At 35.9% G+C, this 20574-nt stretch overlaps 1 protein-coding gene across 3 annotated transcripts in view; it reads left to right on the top strand.

The window, feature by feature from the left end:
* Adamtsl1 (ADAMTS like 1) overlaps positions 1-20574 on the top strand; it is an 876927-nt gene that overhangs the window by 463602 nt on the left and 392751 nt on the right. The window lies entirely within an intron of this gene.

Raw genomic sequence — 20574 nt, forward strand, 5'->3', positions numbered from 1 at the left:
ATTAAAGCATGTACTCGAAAGAGAGCTTCAAAATACAGGAAGTATTATAGCTCAGTGGTAGAGTGCTTTCCTACAAGGCCCTGGATTCAATTCCCAGTGCCTAAAAGAAAAAAAAAAAAAAAACTGGATGAAACTGTAAGAGAAATAGACAAAACAAAACAGAGATTTAAATACCTCTCTGCCAAAAAATAATCACTCGAAAATTAGCAAGGAAGGTCTGAAAGACTTAAGTAGCATAGTCAACTAACTAAATCAATACATAGAATGTTCTGGATATTTATAGAACACTCTGTTAGAAGACACATTCTTTTGAAGTATAAATTAAAATTACCACGAGAGACTATATTCTGAGTCATAAAGCAATTTTAATAAAGGTAAAAACTGTCCAAGTCAACAAAGTATGTTTTCTAATTAGAATTAAATGAGAGATGAATAACAAAAAGATATCTGTAAACTACCCAAAATATTTGGAAATGAAATAACCATTGCTAAATAAGCCATGACTCAAAGGGAAAAATAAAGAGAAATTATGAAGTATTTTGAACTGAATGAAAAAGAACACACAGCATATTAAAATTTGTGAAATCACACTAGAACATTACTTAGCAGAGGGAATTTAGAGCGCACGTGTGTGCGAGCGCACACACACACACACACACACACACACACGGCCACAAAATAATGAACTCAGCTTTAGAAAATTAAGGCTAAATGAGACCTAAAGTCAGAAAAAGAAAGGAAATAATAAAGATCAGAACAGAAATTAATTTAAATTGAAAACAGATAAACAATAGAGATTATTAATAAAAATGAAAAGTAGTTCTTTGAGGAGAAAAAAACAATAAAATGGACAAACATCCAGCAAGATCAATACAGGAAAAAGAAGAGTTAAATTGCATGTCAGAATAATAGTGGGAATATTACAGACTGTGCCCGAATTAAAAGGATAAGGGAACACTAAAAACCCCTTGTCTAAATTCAACAACATAGATGAAATGGACTAAATTCGAGAAAACCACAATCAAAATTTACCCAAGATAAAATAGATAACCTGAGTAGTTCTGTAATTATTAAAGGAATTGAATTTGTAGTAGTCCTGCCAAAAAAGCAATTTCCAGGCCCAGATGGTTTTACTGGAATTTTCCATCAATCATTTAAAGAAGAAATAACATCAATTCTACACAGTTTCATCCAATAGCTAGAAAAGGAGATAGATTTCCCCAAATCATTTTCTGAAGTCAGAGTGAACCTGATACAAAAACCAGAAAAAGACAGTAAGATAAAATTTTTTTAAAAAATACTGCAGAACACAAAAATTCTTAGCAAACGTTATCAAATCACTATGAGCAATATAGAAAAAAGAATAATATATAATCCAACCAAGTGTAGTTTGTTCTGAAAATGCTGGGATTATTTGTTTTTTAAAATCAGTCAATGCAACTCACCACCTTAACTGTTTAAAGAAGAAAAATGTTATCAATTGATGCAGAAAAAGCATTTAACAAAATTTAATATTACTCATGATAAAATCTCTCAGCAAACTAGGAATAAAAAGAAACAACTTCTACTTAATAAACTACAGAAAATCCCTTAGCATAAAGAGTAAATGCTTTCTTCCTAGCATTGGGAAGACAGTAAAGATGTTCATTCTTACCACTCAAATATAAACTTAAACTGGAGTTTCTAACCAATGCAATAAAGTAGGAAAAAGAAATGAAAATCATACAGATTGGAAAGGAAAAAACTATTCCTGTTTGCAGAATACATAGTTATGATTGTCTGTGTAGATAATCCAGAGGAAGCAAGAAAGGAAGGAAGGAAAATAAAGAAAAAAAGGAGGGAAGGAAAGAAAAAGGAAGGAATGAGGAAAGAAAGAACACTTGGATGTTTAAGTGATTTTATCAAGGTCACAGGATAGATGACAGTCACATAAAAAATGTAATAGTATCTTTATGAAGTAACCATGTATATTTTGAAATTGAAATTAAAAACCTGTTCTAGTTTAGAAATAGGGTTAAAATGAAGGGAATATATCAAAATGTGTATAGGATAAAATCTTTAAAAATTAACGAATAAAATCAAAGATGAGCTAAATTAATGGAAAGGCATAGAAATTCATGTACTGGACTACTTAGTAAAGATGCTAATTCTCAAACGGATCTATAGAGTTTATGCTATTATAATCACAATCCAAGAAGATATCTTTGTATAAGTTGAAGATATCTTATATAAGAGATAAGTTGATTCTAAATGTATGTGGAAAGACAAACAAATTAAAATAGTTTTGAAAAAAAAAGTATGGAGGAATAACATTACTCAGTTTTAAGGCTTCTTGTAAAGCTATAGAATTCAAAACAGTATAGTATGAACAAAGAGAGAAATGTATCCATCAATGGAACAGAGTAAAAAGCTGAGCAAACATCCAGCAAGATCAATACAGAAAAAGAAGAGTCAAATTGCCATGTCAGAATAATAGAGGGAATATTACAGACTGTAATGTTCTGTAAAGTACCTAGAAATAAATCCATACAAATACGAGTAACTGATTTTTGACAGAGTTGCAAAATAGTTAAATAAAGAATAGCCTTTTCAATAAGCCCTGTTTTTTTTAATTAGATGTTTAATCCAAAAAAAAAAAAAAACAAATAAAGAGTGCAACAAAGGAATAGATGAATTCTAGATAGGGCAAAGGGGTGGGAGGGAAAGGGAGTGGGCAGGGGATTAGCAAGGATGGTGGAATGTAATAGATATCATTATCCAAAGTACATGTATGAAGACACGAATTGGTGTCAACATACTTTATATACAACCAGAGATATGAAAAATTGTGCTGTATACATGTAATAAGAATTGTAATGCATTCTTCCGTCGTTTATTTTAAAAATAATAATAATAAATTTTTTAAAAGAGTGCAACAAAACCCTCAACCTATACCTATACCTTATACAAAATTTAACTCAAAAAGATCATTTATCTAAAGTGCAAAATATAAACTAGAAAGCTTTTAAAGGAAATTAGGAGGAACTCTCTCTGAGACTTACAATTAAGCAAAGAGTTCTTAGATTTGATGTCAAAAGCACAATCCATAAAGCAAAGGCTACTAAATTGACTTAATCAAAATTAATTTTTTTCCTCAAAGTTCTGCTGGGTTTTTTCAGAAATAAAAATTCATATTTACACAAAATTGTAAATGGATATTTATTTAGAAGCTCTTTTCATAATTGCTCCTAAACTCACCAAGATACCATTCAACAGATAAACAAACTATGATAAATCTGTGGCAAGGAATCTACTAAGGAATTAAAAACGAATTACTGATAACATGCAATGACTTAGATAGATCTCAAAGGCATTATACTGACTAAAAGAAACCAGTCTCAAAAATTTACATACTGTATAATCTCATCTATTTGACATCATTTTAAAAAATGTGTGTTGAACATAAACTATACTCATTGGATCTGAGAACTGAGGAAGAACAGCAGATGGATAATCAAGAAATAATTGTATCGAGATTTTGAGAGTTAAATTTTTTTAAAGAGAGAGAGAGAGAGAGAGAGAGAGAGAGAGAGATAATTTTTTAATATTTAATTTTTGGTGGATACAACATCTTTATTTTATTTTTATGTGGTGCTGAGAATCGAACCCAGTGCCCCGCGCATGCCAGGCAAGTGCATTGCTGCTTAAGCCACATCCCCAGCCCCAAGAGAGTTAACTTTTAAGTGATAAAATTTGAACTCCTTGCTAGGAAACTATTCATTTGGGGGCAAGGAACTTGCTTTCAGAATGGGTATTTCAAGGCTTATCATCTAACTGTATTGCTATCCATTTGTTCACTTAGTAAATGTTGACTGCCTACCCTATGACACTGCAAATAAACAGGAGAGAATTTAGTACAATTACCCCTATGTGGTGATAAGGACTTGTACTATGACCAGAACTACTGTAGACCAGGGATCAGCACCAGGAAGTAGAAGCAGATGGGGCTGGCAAGGAACCCCTGTATAGTGCTAGAGGCCTCCTGCATACTACTCCAGTCTCTCCTCCACCCTAGGTAAGAAAGGCAGTAAATCTATAACCCTGAGTTTAGCTGACCTGATGGCTTTATCCTTTTGCTCATACCTTTGTGAGTGACAAGGGAGGCACTGCGGAGCAATAACACAGCAAATCAGCAGTGAACCTGGGTGTGGGAGAGGGCTTGCCAGGCAGGATGTTCTGGACCACCCTGATGCCATGGAAGTCACAGTTTGATTAGTTTATGGAGGAATAAAATCCTCAAAAGTGTTCCTTAAAATGGACTAGATGCAGAAAAAGCAACTCTCATCTCAAATGCTAACTAAAACTGATTGTTAATGGCTGCCCAGAGCTCTGTGTTAGTGAGATTGCAGCTATGTTTAAGTTCTCTGAGAAAATGTGCTGGATTATCATAATCATCAATATCTGCTTAGATCATGGGAGGAGGAATGGAGAACAGGAGGCTAATCAGAGGCTCAAGAAGAGGTCAGACCCAGACTTAGACCTCAGCAGAGGGAAGAGGCATTGCAAATAGAGTAGACGATACAGCCAGGGAGGTCACACATCACTGTAATGTCTTTTTTTAATCACTGTTCTCCCAATTCCCAACTGCCTTCAAGCTAGGCTGGGTGGAAAATGTGGCTTTAGCTGTTTTCTTTAGGCACATTTAATATTATAAGTACTGATTACCATGGATGAGCTGGTTTCCTTACCTGTAAGAGTAGAATCATAACAACTTGTGAGAACTTTACAATATTGCAAATGAAGTCTTTAATAAAATGGTATTCAATAAATAGTAGTTATTACAAAGTTACCCAAATGAAATACTATATTTACCAATGGTATATTACTTTTCTTTGGAAGTAGATCTTTATAAACGGTCAAGTATTAAGAATGTGTTAGCCAAGCATAGTGGTTTGTGCCCGTAGTCCCAGATACACAGCAGGCTAAGGCAGGAAGATCACTTGAGCTCAGGATTTTGAGCCAACCTGGACAATATAATGAGATTCTATTTCAAAAAAGAAAAAGAAAAAAAAAAGTTTTGCAAGATATTTCTTTCATCAGAACCTATATTAGCAAAATAATCTTATTTAGTGGTGTGCTGCTGAAACTGGTGATACCATTGTGATACAGAACTAACTAAAATAATGGTAGTTCTTTACATGTTATACTGCCTTTATCTATTAAACATGTAATAAAATTGGCAACTTCTAACTGCAACCAGCTCATCTCCATTTCATCTCTCCTTTCTCTCCTATAAAATCTCCCTGGTGATTTTCTTTAGTTAAAGGTGTGTAGTATGACCTGCCTGCTGAATAATATCTTAAACATCAAGCAACCTTCTACATGGAAAGCGTATTTCAGATGTTTGCAAATTTCCAAGTTTGGGTGAAGTTCCTAAAATCTCTAGTCACATCCAAAGAGGCCTCTGACTTTCTGATTTGATTCTCTAGTCCCTCCTATGAGATCTTCATACATCTCTAAATCCTGTTTGTCTGAATCAGGACATAGGCATTGAGTCCTCTTTGGACAAGGTTAAACTGTGTTTGTGTGGCATTCAGATACATTCTCCCTGTGGATTTAATAGGGTCTCTTCCTCATCTCTTTCTTTTAATAATATACACCATGATCAGGCCCCTGCCTTCCTGATCCTCACTTCTCACCCACAAATGTCCTGTCTCCTGCTACTCCAGTCATGAGCAGGCCCCCTCATTTTTCTGTCCCATTTCCCATCTTGCCCTCAGCACCCAAAATGCTTTTGCTGGTTCTCATGAAAAGCTCACCATTCATTACCAAATGAGGCATTCTCTAGGAAACTTCCTGGCTGTTCAGCAAAGGATGTGGGTCTTTCTTCTTCTCTGCTCCTAAGTGCCTGATATTTCCTCTTTCTGGCTTTTATCCCATTATTTGATAACTGGTTGCTTTTTTGTCTATCATCCCACCCCTAAAAATAAGCTCCTTGTGGATAAATACTTTTTCTTGCTTCTTTCTGCATTCTTAACACCCAGGACAGCATCTTACAAAGAACAGAAAATACTAAATGCTGTTGAGCAACTAAATACAATATCTTGCCCACCAATGTTCTTCTCATGGTTGACAATAGCACTGAGTTATTAAACAGTGTTAATTATTGAAGCTTATGGAAGATCCCACTTGCCTTCCAGGCTTTGTGAGCCCTGTGTGTAAGACCTTTGTATAGGATGTGAAAACTCCCTCATGTTGTGTTGGCCAATTTCTTTAATTTCTTTCCCCTTCCTGGAAATCTCTTTAATTAAATTTTCCACGGCCTTTTGCTAGTGACCTAAAGGCCCCAAGGGATTACATGTGTAGGAACTAACCTGGCTCTGAGCCTAAAAATAGTTTATTGCTTTGGAGAAAGAAATTACTTTCTGGACAATTTAAACTAGATTTTTCTTTCTGTATATGCTTTAGATAATAATGGAAAAAAATCATAAATTAACCAGAACCTAGGAAAGTGGGCTTTAAACTTGTTATAAGGTATAGGTCACCTGGATAGGAAATGATCATTTTAAGAGATGCCAACAAAGAACTGGAGTCCCTAGTTCAATTGATTCCCCTCTTAGAACCATGTTCTCATGTCCATTAACAATCATATAGGTAAATCTGTACTCATTCCATCTCTGTTTCTTTGATATTTCTTGAGAGAGAATAGCTTACATGAACACATTATTCATTAAATAGACCTTTACTGAGAACCTGTTGGAGGCAAGGAACTTGGAGGGAAACACTTCCTTGAGAACAATATAGGCCCGAGAGGCAAGTTTAAGAAACACATCTCACACAGAGTAAAGATGACATTGTGCCTGAGGAGATGCAGAGAATGTGCTTGTAGAGTTCAAGGAAAGAAAAGGCCACATTTTCCTGAGCTACATTATAGAAGATTGGATGTTAAAGCCAAATCTACTTGTAAAATGGGTAAGAAATTTACATCCTATTTGCAATGGATAGACAAAATCTGATGAGTTCCATGACCTTTTAAAAGAATTTGAAGATTTTAAATGTATACACATCTTCAACCCTTCATATCATATCTTCAGCTTTCCAGTCTGAGATTAAGATATACTTATCCTTTAATGGCATTTATCCTTCATGCTTTTATCCCACAAGCATTAATGGATAGGGTTTTGGTATGTTAATAATGTTTCTGAGTGAAGAGCAAAAATGTAACCCCACATGAGAACATTTGAGTTACTTATTCAAAGATAGGCTAAATTTAAACTCAAAGAAATTATTAGTTCAGTGGTATCTATGAATGTCTTCTAAAATATGATCAATATCCCTCTGTCTGGGATGTTTGAGATATGGCCTGACCTAATGGTGAAGGGATAAATAAGAAGCTAGATGTTAAGGTTTCTTGCATTTCCAAGTCTCTGATGCCCTTCTTAACCAATCAAAGCATAAGCCAGTGGGGCTGGAAAACAATTGCCCTGTTGAACTTATGCTACAAAAAAAAATCCATGCAGTTCCCAGTGACACATTCAGTGGACACTCTGGACTAAATGCTTTGCTTAGCTGGGAAGATGAATCCTGCACAGTCTCTGTGAGAGTACTCACTGCTTAGTAGGGCCATAATGAGTATACATTACCATAAATCATGACATAACTTAATAAACACAATTAAAGTGAAATAAGAATGGTAACTCTGCAGGAAAATCTACATAGAAATTGTGGCATTTTATAATATTGAACCATGAACCTCCATATTGGAAAATGAGAAAATCAACACACCAAATGTACACAAGGGAAGGAAAGCCCTACTCACACTGCCTTGTTTATTACACAGAACCAAGACCTTTCCACCCACCCACAATCTAGGAAGAGGTGCTGATTTGCATTGAGCCTTTCAAACACACCTACCCAATCTCATTTATTCTCAGGGTGGGCCTTATTTTCAAGTACCATCTTAAGGTTTTGTGAGAAGTATTCTAAAACCACCCCTTTCTGACCCACATACTCTTTCTCACCACTGTAGTCCTTGATATCTCATCATTAAAAAGATTGTGCTTTGGAATTTTGAAGGTTTTTGGTCTTCAGATGAATTCTTTTTCAAATATCCTTTAAAAAATTATTGGGATGACCACCATGATTTGGGTATTAGTTGGGAGAAAACAAGGCTGAACTATTAAAGGAGTGAGTGATAACATTTAGAATGTTTAGAAATATTACTAAAGAATCTAAGAGTAAGGATCCTGCTTAAATGTAGAATTAATATCTGGTTTGAAGTTTTGCTATAGAGTATGTGTCTGTCTGTCTCTCTCTCTCTCTCTCTCTCTCTCTCTCTCTCTCTCTCTCTCTCTCTGTCTCTCCATGCAAAATGATTGGAGTCACAACAGTCCAGAAGGTAGAGCAACCTGTGCAAGATGGGTATAAAATTTCATAATACAATCTTAATCAATGCCATTCCTTAATCAAGTTTGCTACCCTAAGAGTTCTCTTTCTAGACTTAGACCAATGGTACAGAATAGAGGGCATAAAGATAAACCCACATAAATATGGTTATCTCATACTAGACAAGGGTTCCAAAAACATTCACTGGAGAAAAGATAATCTATTCAACAAATGGTGCTGGCAAAACTGGAAATCCATATGAAGCAAAATGAAATTAAACTTCTATCACTTAGCCTGAACAAAAATCAACTCAAAATGGATCAGAGACTTAGGCACTAAAACAGAGACCCTGTGCCTAATAGAAGAGAAAAAAATAGGCCCAAATCTTTACCACGTTGGCCTAGGATCTGACTTCCTTAACAAGACTCCTAAAGCACAAGAAGGAAAATCAAAAATCAATAAATGGAATGGACTCAAATTCTTCTCAGCAAAGGAAACAATAATATGAGGAGAGAGCCTACAGATTGGGAGGAAATCCTTACCACATGCACCTCCAATAAAGCATTAATCTCTATGATATATAAAGAACTCAAAAAATTTAACACCAAAAAAAAAAAACAAAAAACAAATAACCCAATCAATAAATGGGCTAAGGAACTGAACAGGCACTTCACAGAAGAAGAAATACAATCGATCAACAAATATATGAAAAAGTGTTCAACATCTCTAGCAATTAGAGAAATGCAAACCAAAACTACTCTAAGATTTCATCCCACTCCTGTCAGAATGGCAATCATCAAAAATACAGGCAATAAATGTTGGCGAGGATGTGGGGAAAAAGGGACACTCATACATTGCTGGTGGGACTGCAAATTGGTGCAAACAACTTAGAAAGCAGTGTGGAGATTCCTCAGAAAATTGGGAATGGAACCACCATTTGACCCAGCTATCCCACTCCTTGATTTATACCCAAAGGACTTAAAATCAGCCTACTATAGTGACACAACCACATCAATGTTTATAGCAGCGCAATCCACAATAGATAGACTATGGAACCAAACTAGGTGACTCTCAATAGATGAATGGATAAAGGAAATGTGGTATATATGTACTCAATGGACTATTACTCAGTTTTAAAGAAGAGTAAAATTATGTCATTTGCCAGTAAATTGTTGGAGTTGGAGAATATCGTGCTAGCAAAATAAGCCAATCCCATAAAACTAAAGGCCAAATGTTTTCTCTAATATGCAGATGCTAATTCACAATAAGGCAGGAGGCACTAGGGAAGAATAGCATTACCTTAGATTAGGTAGAGGGAAGTGATGGGAGGGGAGGAGAGGAGACGGGAAGGGATGTGGGGATAGGAAAGACAGTAGAATGAAACAAACATTATTACTGTATGTATATATGTGGCTAAATGACCAATATGATTCTGCAACATGTACACTCAGAAAAATGAGAAATTATATTTCATCTATGTACGATATATCAAAGTGCATAAATGCATTCTATAGCCATGTATAACTAATTAAAACGAAAAAAAATTTAAAAATAATTCTCTTTGCCTGACACCCCCCACTCCCCAACATATACCATTAGCTAAGAGCCAAAAATTCATTAACCCTCAAACACCGCTAAAATACTCAGGAGAACTTCAAATGCCTGAGATGTGGTTGAGTAAAATTGTTAGTTTCTTAGCAATAATTTTCTATAAGTTTAAGAAAGAAAATTTGATAGATTCTAAGAAAAAAGAGAAGCAAGGGGCAAAGGTTTTATTTCTGAAAGATTAGACCATCAAAGAAAAATTCCCCAGAATGTTCTTAGTCCTTTGAGTTATCTCAAGCTTCAGCATGGGATGGTTATATTTATCTCCTCATATGTTCTCCTTATTCTGTCAAAGTTGTGGTGACAGACACCCATATTTGGTGGAGGGGTACTGACCTTTGAAGTTCCCAGAATGATAAGGAGATCAGATGAAGCAGTGTAATTCATGGAAGTACTTGTTTAAAAATAAAAACTCAGAGATGGGAGGGATTATCTTTGCTAAGAGGACAGTCCACTGGCCAACTATGAAACATTCAGGAAATCTTCATGACCCAAGAGAGTTGGGGGCTGCAGGAGAAGACAGCTATTTATTTATTTTTTTTAATTTAAAAAATCTTTTTTTTATTGGTAGTTCAAAACATTACAAGGGTCTTGACATATCATATTTCAAACATTAGTTTCCAGTGAGTTATGAACTCCCATTTTTACCCCAAACACAGATTGCAGAATCACATCGGTTACACATACACATTTTTACATAATGCCATACTAGTAACTGTTGTATTCTGCTACCTTTCCTATCCTCTACTATCCCCCCTCCCCCCTTCTCTTTCTATCCCATCTACTGTAATTCGTTTCTCTCCTTGTTTTTTTTTTTTTCCAATTCCCCTCACAACCTCTTATATGTAGTTTTTTATAGCAATGAGGGTCTCTTTCCATTTCCATACAATTCCCCTTTTCTCTCCCTTTCCCTCCCACCTCGTGTCTCTGTTTAATGTTAATATTTTCTTCCTGCTCTTCCTCCCTGCTCTATTCTTAGTTGCTCTCATTATATCAAAGAAGACATTTGGTATTTGTTTTTTAGGTATTGGCTAGCTTCACTAAGCATAATCTGTTCTAGTGCCATCCATTTCCCTGCAAATTCCATGATTTTGTCATTTTTTAGTGCTGCGTAATACTCCATGGTGTATAAATGCCACATTTTTTAAATCCATTCATCCATTGAAGGGCATCTGGGTTGGTTCCACAGTCTAGCTATTGTGAATTGTGCTGCTGTGAACATCGATGTGGCAGTATCCCTGTAGTACGCTTTCTTAAGGTCTTCAGGGAATAGTCCGAGAAGGGCAATAGCTGGGTCAAATGGTGGTTCCATTCCCAGCTTTCCCAGGAATCTCCATACTGCTTTCCAAATTGGCCTCACCAATTTGCAGTCCCACCAGCAATGTACAAGAGTACCCTTTTCCCCACATCCTCTCCAGCATTTGTTGTTGTTTGACTTCATAATGGCTGCCAATCTTACTGGAGTGAGATGGTATCTTAGGGTGGTTTTGATTTGCATTTCTCTGACTGCTAGAGTTGGTGAGCATTTTTTCATGTACTTGTTGATTGATTGTATGTCCTCCTCTGAGAAGTGTCTGTTCAGGTCCTTGGCCCATTTGTTGATTGGGTTATTTGTTGGAAGACAGCTATTTAAAGAGCAACTCTTCATTTTATATTTAAGTTATTCCCCTTCCCTAAAAGAACACCTGCATGTTCAACTTCCCTTGTGTTAAATTGGTAAATAATTCCCTAAGCATAAGAAAAGATGATGATGAAGTATCAAAGTGGTATAAAAACTCAATATTTCTTCCTACCTTGGAACTCAGCCTTTTGACTTCCTTGTGGAAACTATAATTTTGAAGTTATCTACTAATAATAGCTACTATTAGTTCATTGCTTGCTTCAGATAAGAGTTTTTCTAATCTTCATAAACACGTTTTTCTCCTTGTGAAATCTCAAATGATGAGAGGGTAGTAACTTGCCAAGGGTCACAGAGTTGTTACTGCAGGTACATAGTGTGAGCCAAGGAGGTCCTGCACCCAATCACAAAACCACACAGTCTCCTGTGAGAAAACTGAGGCCCCAGGGTTTTTCAATTGCTCAAGTTCCCTTGGCTAGTTGGGTTCAAACCCAAGCCTGAATTCAGAGTCTACACACCTTCTAAAATCTCTGTGCTGGTAATTCAAAATAAGTAGCCCCGGTCAAATTACCAAATAAAGAATAGGGAACAGCTTACCACTTTATTTTTTCTAATGAAGCCTATTCCTTAGAGAATCAGATCAACATTATAAAATGTTGTATTACTGGGCTTGGAGAATCATAGTATCTTGGAAGCATTTTTATCACTTGACGAATGCACCTTGCTCTGAAATCACTACTCTCTCTTGAAGGACTTTAAGTGGAAAAGCTATTTTGATGCTTCCAGGATTATTGTTCCCAAAGGGCTTTTTCTTCCACCTACCAGTTTAGTCATTTAAGATTTTAAAACAAAGTGAAAAAAAAAACCACTTGGAATTAAATATATCTAACTAAAACCCACATTTCTTAATTACTTCAAAATAGATATGGTAATTAGCTTTGGTTAGTAAGAATTCCAGTTTAAATTTGTATTACTTAAGTTGTTGAATAAAGATACTCAGAATCACAATCACTTTCTATAGATGCTTCTATGTATCATTCTAGGGATGTGTCATGGTTAGATATAAGGTGTCCCCCCCAAAACTTATGTATGAGATGATGCAAGAATTTCAGAGGTGAACTGATTGAGTTAGGAAAGCCTTAACCTAATCAGTGCATTAATGCTCTTGAATGGATTAACTGGGTGGCAACTGTAAGAAGATCAGGTGTGGCTGGAGGAGGTAGGTCATGGCAGAGGCATGCATTTGAAGTATATATTTTGTTTCTGGTGAGCAGAGTTCCCTCTCTGTTTCCTCCTTGCCATTTCCTGAGTCACCTTCCTCCACCACAGCTTTCCACTATGATGCCCTGCCTTACTTCAGGCAAGATCTCTGAAACCATGAGCCCCCAAATAAATTTTTCCTCCTCTGTATTGTTCCTGTCCAATCTTTTGATCACAGCAGTGAAAAATCTAACCAAAACAGTGTGATCCCTTTATTTTTGGCAGAGAGCAACTTGATGGGCTAAAAAATAGATAATCCAGCTATTTCATAGTAAAATGTTAGGAATGTGACTTAAAGCAAATTATAAAAGTTCCTACAAATAAATATTAAATTATAAAATGCAATATCGTAGTGTATTGCAAAAAAGAAGTATTATTTTTAAAGACCGCAACCATTTTGTGCCTGTTGTCTAACAAATCTGCTTCTTTTACTGCAATTGAACTTACACTAGCATAGCTAGCTGACTCTGCCTACATTCTTCTCTTGCTCTCTTAAGATCTCAAGAGATGTTCGTGCTCAGGCAGGCTCCCAGACCTGCTTTGAGGCTGGAAGTTTCAAGAGGTTGAGTGCAAAGCCCTCCAGGTTACATTTTCCAAAACCTTTCAATTAGGTAAAAAGTTTTACTTAAGGATTGTGGCTAAGGGTTGGCTTTCTATATTAAATAGGGGCTAAGCTTGTTCTGCCATTCAGAATGAATTTAGAGATGATGAAATGCTCAGCCTCCACTCCTTTCCCATGACTGTGTTCAAATGGATTTGGTTTGCACTTAGAACATAGTAGAGCGCCTCTTCCTTTTCCGTGCCTCGTTCAGGTCTTTGATGTCTCATGTCTGCAAAGTTCTGCTCCACTAGAGCTGTCAGGCAGTTTGCCACCCTCCTTCTCCACCCATCCTGCACCCCCTTACACACACACACACACACACACACACACACACACGGTTATTTTTTGAGGGCTACCTTTTGTTTTAAACATCTTCCAGTCATCCAAGCATGGTAAAGCAATTTTAGATCATTATATAATTTTCCTAAAGTTCTATCAGCTTTTGTAAAATCTATTACGTACCTGGCACTAGACTTGGCATTAAAGACAATATAGGAGATAGGCTATATGGTCTCTGATGGTTGTAAGGATTCTCTTATTTGCAAAGAAGAAGGGATGGAGTGGGGGAGTAAGTAGAGAAGAAGGAGGAGGAGAAATTATACATATTCAATTGGGACATATCATAACTGGAAACACTCAAATAGCAAAATGTAAATAGGGAAAGGTAAATTGTGCTATATATAAAAATGAGACAATATACATGATTTTTGACCATTTTAGCTGTATATTTCTTTAATGTGCATAAATAAAAAGGCTCAGTTCTTTTGAATGCCTTCTTTCTTACTCATTCTGATCTTTAGTGTGTAATCCATAAAAGGCCATTGATCCCTTCATAAATCTTCTTTAATTCAAAGCATAACTCTCCAAGTTCAAAAACTGAGCAGATTAGCTATTGCTGCTCCTCACCAAAATTGTCGGTGTATAAACATCTCCCTGGAGTCACAACTACAGTCAGTGTAAAAATAAATCAAAAGTCAACTATAAGTTCCAATGATTTATCAATGAGTTTTTTAATGGTGTGTGTCTGAATTATAGCATTATTACAAGCCCCACCACCAATTTCTATTTTCATTAGTTCATAGCATTTTTAGAGTTTATGTATAGGAATACACATACATACACATATACGTATTTGCATCTATAAATTTTGTATTTCATGACAAATTCTTTGCCACTAGATCAGCTGTACTATTTTTGGAAACATTACTCTCTTTACTTGGAAATCATAACCTCTTAGTCAATCTAAATATGACTTCATAACTTTTACAGCTTTCACCCCATACTTTTACAAAAACTTACTGTGATTGCAAAGTAGTTCTTTATGGTTAACAAAAGAGAGAGAGAGAGAGAGAGAGAGAGAGAGAGAGAGAGAGAGAGAAGCTTCTCATGATGTACCCTAAAACTACTTTGGATTTCTGTTTAGGATCCCAATGTGTCTAATATGTCTAACGTGTCAGCAGAAAATCTCTAAGGTTACATAGGGAATATTGTTGTTGTTGTTTCTTTAAGCAAATCTTTGACTCTACTGCTTTTCCAGTTGCTAATTAAATTAACGTTGAATTAAAGTTGAATTATCCAGAACAATTCTTTCAAGGTTCTCTGGAACCTGGAAAGAAGAATAACATTAATTTAAAATGCTGAACATCATTAATTTCATTTATTAGGCATAAGTAATTTACTTACGGATTCATCATTCCCCTTTGAGAGGTGGTCTAAAAGTTTTATTTCCGTTTTTTTTTAAGCACTCAAGATTTTTTCATGAAAAGAAATTTTATTATAATTCTTCACTGATCTAATGGAAGAAAATTTGAAACAGGAATGCAGAATCTCAGGCCTCATTCCTAATAAGTACCAGGTGATGTGCCGCTGTTGTTGGTCTGTAGACAACACTTTGCACAGCAGGATTTTAGTGTATCATAATCATGTATTGCAAGCCTTTACCAATAGCATTATTTTTCTGTGAACCTCAGTGGTTTCTAGGAGTGTTTGCTTGAATTATCCTTCTAATGCCAAGTTCAGCATTTCTTTTTCTTTTCTTTCTTTTTTTTTTTTTTTTTTTTTGGCATTGCTGAGATTAGAGGTTGCCAAACTGGGTAAACTGGGTGAATGTCTCAGTAAACTTTCTTATGAACTGATCGGGTTCTAACTTTCCTCCAGGTATGTGTTACACAGACCTTGAAAATGTTCTGTGTAGAAAACTAAAGCATGCTGTAGGCACATATTTTATGCATCTAAGCACAATTCAGGTAACTTCGTCCTGGGATTTCATTCCAAAATGACCACTATACTGCTTCTCTGACCCACAAGCATCACAGAAATAAAAGAAGCTCTATAAATTCTTCTATACCACAGATAGTGAGAAAAGGCCAATGCATTCTCTTTCAACCGCCCTAGTCCCCAGAAAACCCCTTGCCCTTGGCATATACCCCTTGAACTGGGATGCAAATTTTTCATCTCAAGGGGATTGTTAAGTGTTTACTTAATGAGAGTGAGTATAAGGTGCAAGAAGTGGATGCTGCTGACACTACTAACCAATACTTACATGTCCTTTTTAAAAAATTTTTTAGTTGTAGTTAGACATGATACCTTTATTTTCTTTATATGTGGTGCTGAGGATCGAACCCAGGGCCCTGCACGTGATAGGCAAGCGCTCTACCTCTGAGCCACAACCCCAGCCCTACATGTGCTTTTAATTGAGGCAGAAAGTAGATTAAAATGGTTAGACGCATAGTGATTAAGCCATGACGTATGTATACAGACATCAAACAGCAGGCTGAATCCGTCATTTGATGTTTTATATATATATATTAGATCCCCCACAAAAATGGTAGGGAAATGGTGTCAAGATGCATGCACTGATCAATGAATGACAAAGTGACTATAGGGGCCAGATATGTAGAACAAATGTAACATGCTCTCCACTAGCAGAACACACTACTTGTGTGCCAAACTGAGCTGCCGGTTCTCAGTTACCTACTGATGAATATCAAAAGCGTAGATTTCACTCAAGATAGACCTAGGGGACCAACCCAAGTTCAGAAGTGCCTCAGATATGTTTGTACATGTTGAGAGAGTGAATTTTTAAGTCCAGAATGCAAACAGAAAGGAGTACTTTTAAATGACTTTCAAGAGTCTGGCACTGTCAGAGACAAATCCCATTAAATATCCCATTGCTGGAAGAAGCTAAAAGTGTATCAGTGTGGCTCATTATTCACAAGTCTCTTTTGGACTAAGCTTGTACATATCCATTCAGAGACAATTATGAACAGCCTCTGTGATGTTTAAAGACCCAGACTCCAGAGATTTGGAAGAAAATGCAGTGGGGCTAAGACTTTATCTATAGGATGCTATACCAGAAACTCCAAATCTTAGAGTTGGAAGACACACTGAAGGTCTTTAGTGCAAACTGCCACTCAAAACCAGAGTCCTCTGTGTCTCATTCCTTGGAAGACAGTCACCCAATCTCTCTGCTTAAACATTTCCAAGGATGGGAATCAGAAATTTTTGAGACATCCATACCCTAAAGACAACTCCAAATGTTGTAACATCCTCCTTATTACAGAGCCCAAATATACCTTTCCTTAATGGCTACCCATTGATTCTGTTTCTGTTATCTTGAGCCTAAAGCATAAATCTTTGCCTTCTTCAAGTTTGATGAAAAAAAATCTCTCAGCTGCCCCAAAGTTCTCAGCTTTATATCAGTAGCTCCAGCTCTTCCAGCTTTCCTTCCCTTGACCAGTGCTTAATGAATTGCTGATTAACCAAGATCCTCATAAAAATGTGATTCTCAAGTCTGGATATAGTGCTAACATGTGTGCTAACAGGAGCAAACACAGCACAACTATTGTCTACATAAGCTGGGGTATTTTTTATTCATTTAGCATAAAATTGCCTTTTTTTTCACCAGCAAATAGCACTTCTGACTTCTATGTTTATAGAAAACTGAAAATCCATAGCATTTTCTCCTAACACTGTTCTTCCATGTTGCAAATTGGTGATAGATTTGGCATATCTCTTTAAAGAGGTCAGCTGATTGTCTTTGATGAGTTCATCAGGAATTTTTTTCTTTTTTTCTTTTTTGGCTATCCTTCTCAGTTGAGTACTAACTGTAAATGACATAAAAAGTATTGTCCATGTTTCTAATCAAATTGTTGATGAAAATGCTGACCAGACCAAGTATGGGGTCTTTCACATTTCACTTTATATTGGCATTGATTTAATAGTTTTGTGAACTTAGAGATCCCATCACATAGTAAATGTTCAGTAACTGTTTGTTGACTTAAGTGTACATTATTTCACCTGTGTATGCATCAAGTACAGTCTCATATAGCTTACTTACATTATTCAATTTTGCCCATAGAAAAATAATGAAATGTTATCAAAGCTTTGCTAAAATCAAGCATAGTCATAAAGTAGAAATGAACAACTAGATTGAACCAATAGGTCAAAATTCGGTTGTTGTTGTTCTTTTTAGATATACATAATAGTAGAGTATATTTTGACATATTATCCTATTCTTGCAGTTGTACGTGATGTGGAGTTTCACTGGTGGTGTGTTCATATATGAACATAGGAAAGTTATATCTGATTCATTCTACTGTCTTTTCTATTCTCATCCCCCTCCCTTCCATTCATTCCCCTTTGTCCAATCCAATGAACTTCTATTCTTCCCTTCCCCACCCTTATTATAGGTTAGCATCTACATATCAGAAAGAACCTTTGGCCTTTGTTTTTGGGGGAGGATTGGCTTATTTCACTTAGCGTAATAGTCTCCAGTTCTATCCATTCACCAACAAATGCTATATTTTATTCTTCTTTATGGCTGAGTGATGTTCCATTGTATGTATGTATCACATTTTCTTTATCCATTCATCTGTTGAGGGGTACCTATACCCAGATTCTAATACATACTTGCTGAGAACCTTAAATAATCTCTTTCAAAGTCTTTGTTTCCATTTTATTTTTAAACACCAATTATTATATCTGCTCTGACATTCATACATTGTGCAGAGTAAATGTGATAGTGTATATGAATTTGATCTCTGACCACACAAATATTAGGGATTATTATTGTGTTTTATCTATTGATTTGCTATCTAATATCATTTGTTCTAAATAAAGCCATGCCTGATGCTAATCATGTTTACTTTATTTTTCTATATGCTCACAGAAGACACTCAAACATAATAATTCTGTATCTGGAAGTAGCTGCTATTTTATTTTCAAGTCCAATTCTAATTCCAAAGCAGGTCTTCTCATGAGCCCACTGAGTTCATTCTGTTATTTCAAAGCAGATGAAGAAGCTGACAATGGATCTGTGTGAAATTGCTGCAACAGTACAGGCAAGAGTGCCTAATTTCATGTCTCTGATAGAGCTCAAAATTCACAGTATTTTTATCAAGCTCTTCTATGAGTTACATAGTACCTTTAGTTGTGGGGTTTGGTGTCTGAAGATAGTAGTAAGTGTCCCTAACTACTTTGTTTTTGATTTGGGCTTAGCTTTTTGAAACCTGATGTTGGAAAATTTAGAAAACAGGAGGTTTCTCTTTGTATGTACTCAAAATATGACACATGACCTAGTAGATAACAGGATTCAGGAGAGAACATTTTCATAATTCTCATCTAATGTGGGCACTATTTTAAATTTCTGAAATGATTTTGGCTACATTTTTTAAACAAACAGAATTTCACATTTATTTTGTTTTTAACAGAAGGGTAAAGCAGCAACAGTCATGCAAAATGAGGACAGATAAGGAGGCTTTGCAGCTCTTTGCCACGCTGATTAAAAATAAAATAAAATAAGAAACGTGGCTGGTAGAACTTTACCACTCAAAGGTTGTGTACAATGATAATGACCATAAATTTATCTTCATGCAGATTCTATAGAAGGCCCATAATAACCAAAATGGTATTGATGTTTTTCTTTCCCCTAAAAGGACAAATCCCTTTTTGAAATGATACTTAGCAGAATTATTCCATATTCTCTCTAGCTTGGACTAGGGAATTTTATTTATGAATTATGATATAAATTATTGGACTTTCTCAAGGACTGCAAAGGATCCATTGCATTTAATACTGCCATTCTTTTTTTTTTAATACTGCCATTCTTAAAAAAAAATACAATCTTGAACTTCTCTGATGAGCTTAAATTGGGGAAGCCAAATCGCTTTTAAGAGACCTGATCTGGATATATTTAAAAATGGTGATACACCTCAGAACCAACTGGGCAACTATTCAGAAAGGTCGAATTAAAGGCACAATTTGAAAAGGAAGCCATGATTTTATAACCAGTTTTATATTAATCCCAGAGATCTGAGCAGAAAACTCAGTTTATTCACACAAAACTAATTAAGCCTGAATACTGGCTAGAATCTAAACTACACACTTAACAGTAGAGTAGGAGAACTTTCAAATAGTTCCACACATTTCAACAAAATGACTCATAAAACTCTAGCAGACCTAGACCGTAACGTGCATATGTCCTGACATACAGAACATGGAATTTCCACTGGATTCAACATAGACTATGTCTACATAGTGCTTTGCTGTTTAGGGGAATGTTAATTGCAATTCTCATATCTTTCCACCAATCCAAGGAGCTGTTAGGACCTATAAATTTTAGTGTTTCACACAGGTGGGTTATGATAACAAGTTGTCTGGCAGGAAAACGCTGAACCTTTGTGCAGCTTTTCCAATGGAGGAAAGGTAGTTGATGGATCACACCTCTAGCAGGGCAGAAAGGGGTAATCAGGGAAGGGGCCAAGTTTACATTTAACCTTGCTCTTAGTTCCTCAAGATTCTGAGAGGCTCTTTAAAGTTTTCAAAATCCTCTCTTTTGAGATAATTCAGTATCATAAAAGCTTTTGACAAAGGCTTTGAAATCCTACTGTCATGGAAAGACAGTTCCAGAAGCCCCCATGCACATCTTTTTTCTGTCTCCATCTCCAGAACAGAAATTAAAATTCAGTTTTGGCAAATTTGTATGGACACCTACTTTGTGCCAAGAGCTGTTCTAGATCCCCCACAGTAAAGAACATAATAGATTCCTGGTCTTGGTACAGCCAACATTCTCCTAGAACAGGAGGATGGGGCAGATAAAAACAGAAAATTGGAAGAAGAGGAGAAA

Source organism: Ictidomys tridecemlineatus, chromosome 4 (genome assembly GCF_052094955.1).
Source record: "Ictidomys tridecemlineatus isolate mIctTri1 chromosome 4, mIctTri1.hap1, whole genome shotgun sequence".
NCBI lineage: Eukaryota > Metazoa > Chordata > Mammalia > Rodentia > Sciuridae > Ictidomys > Ictidomys tridecemlineatus.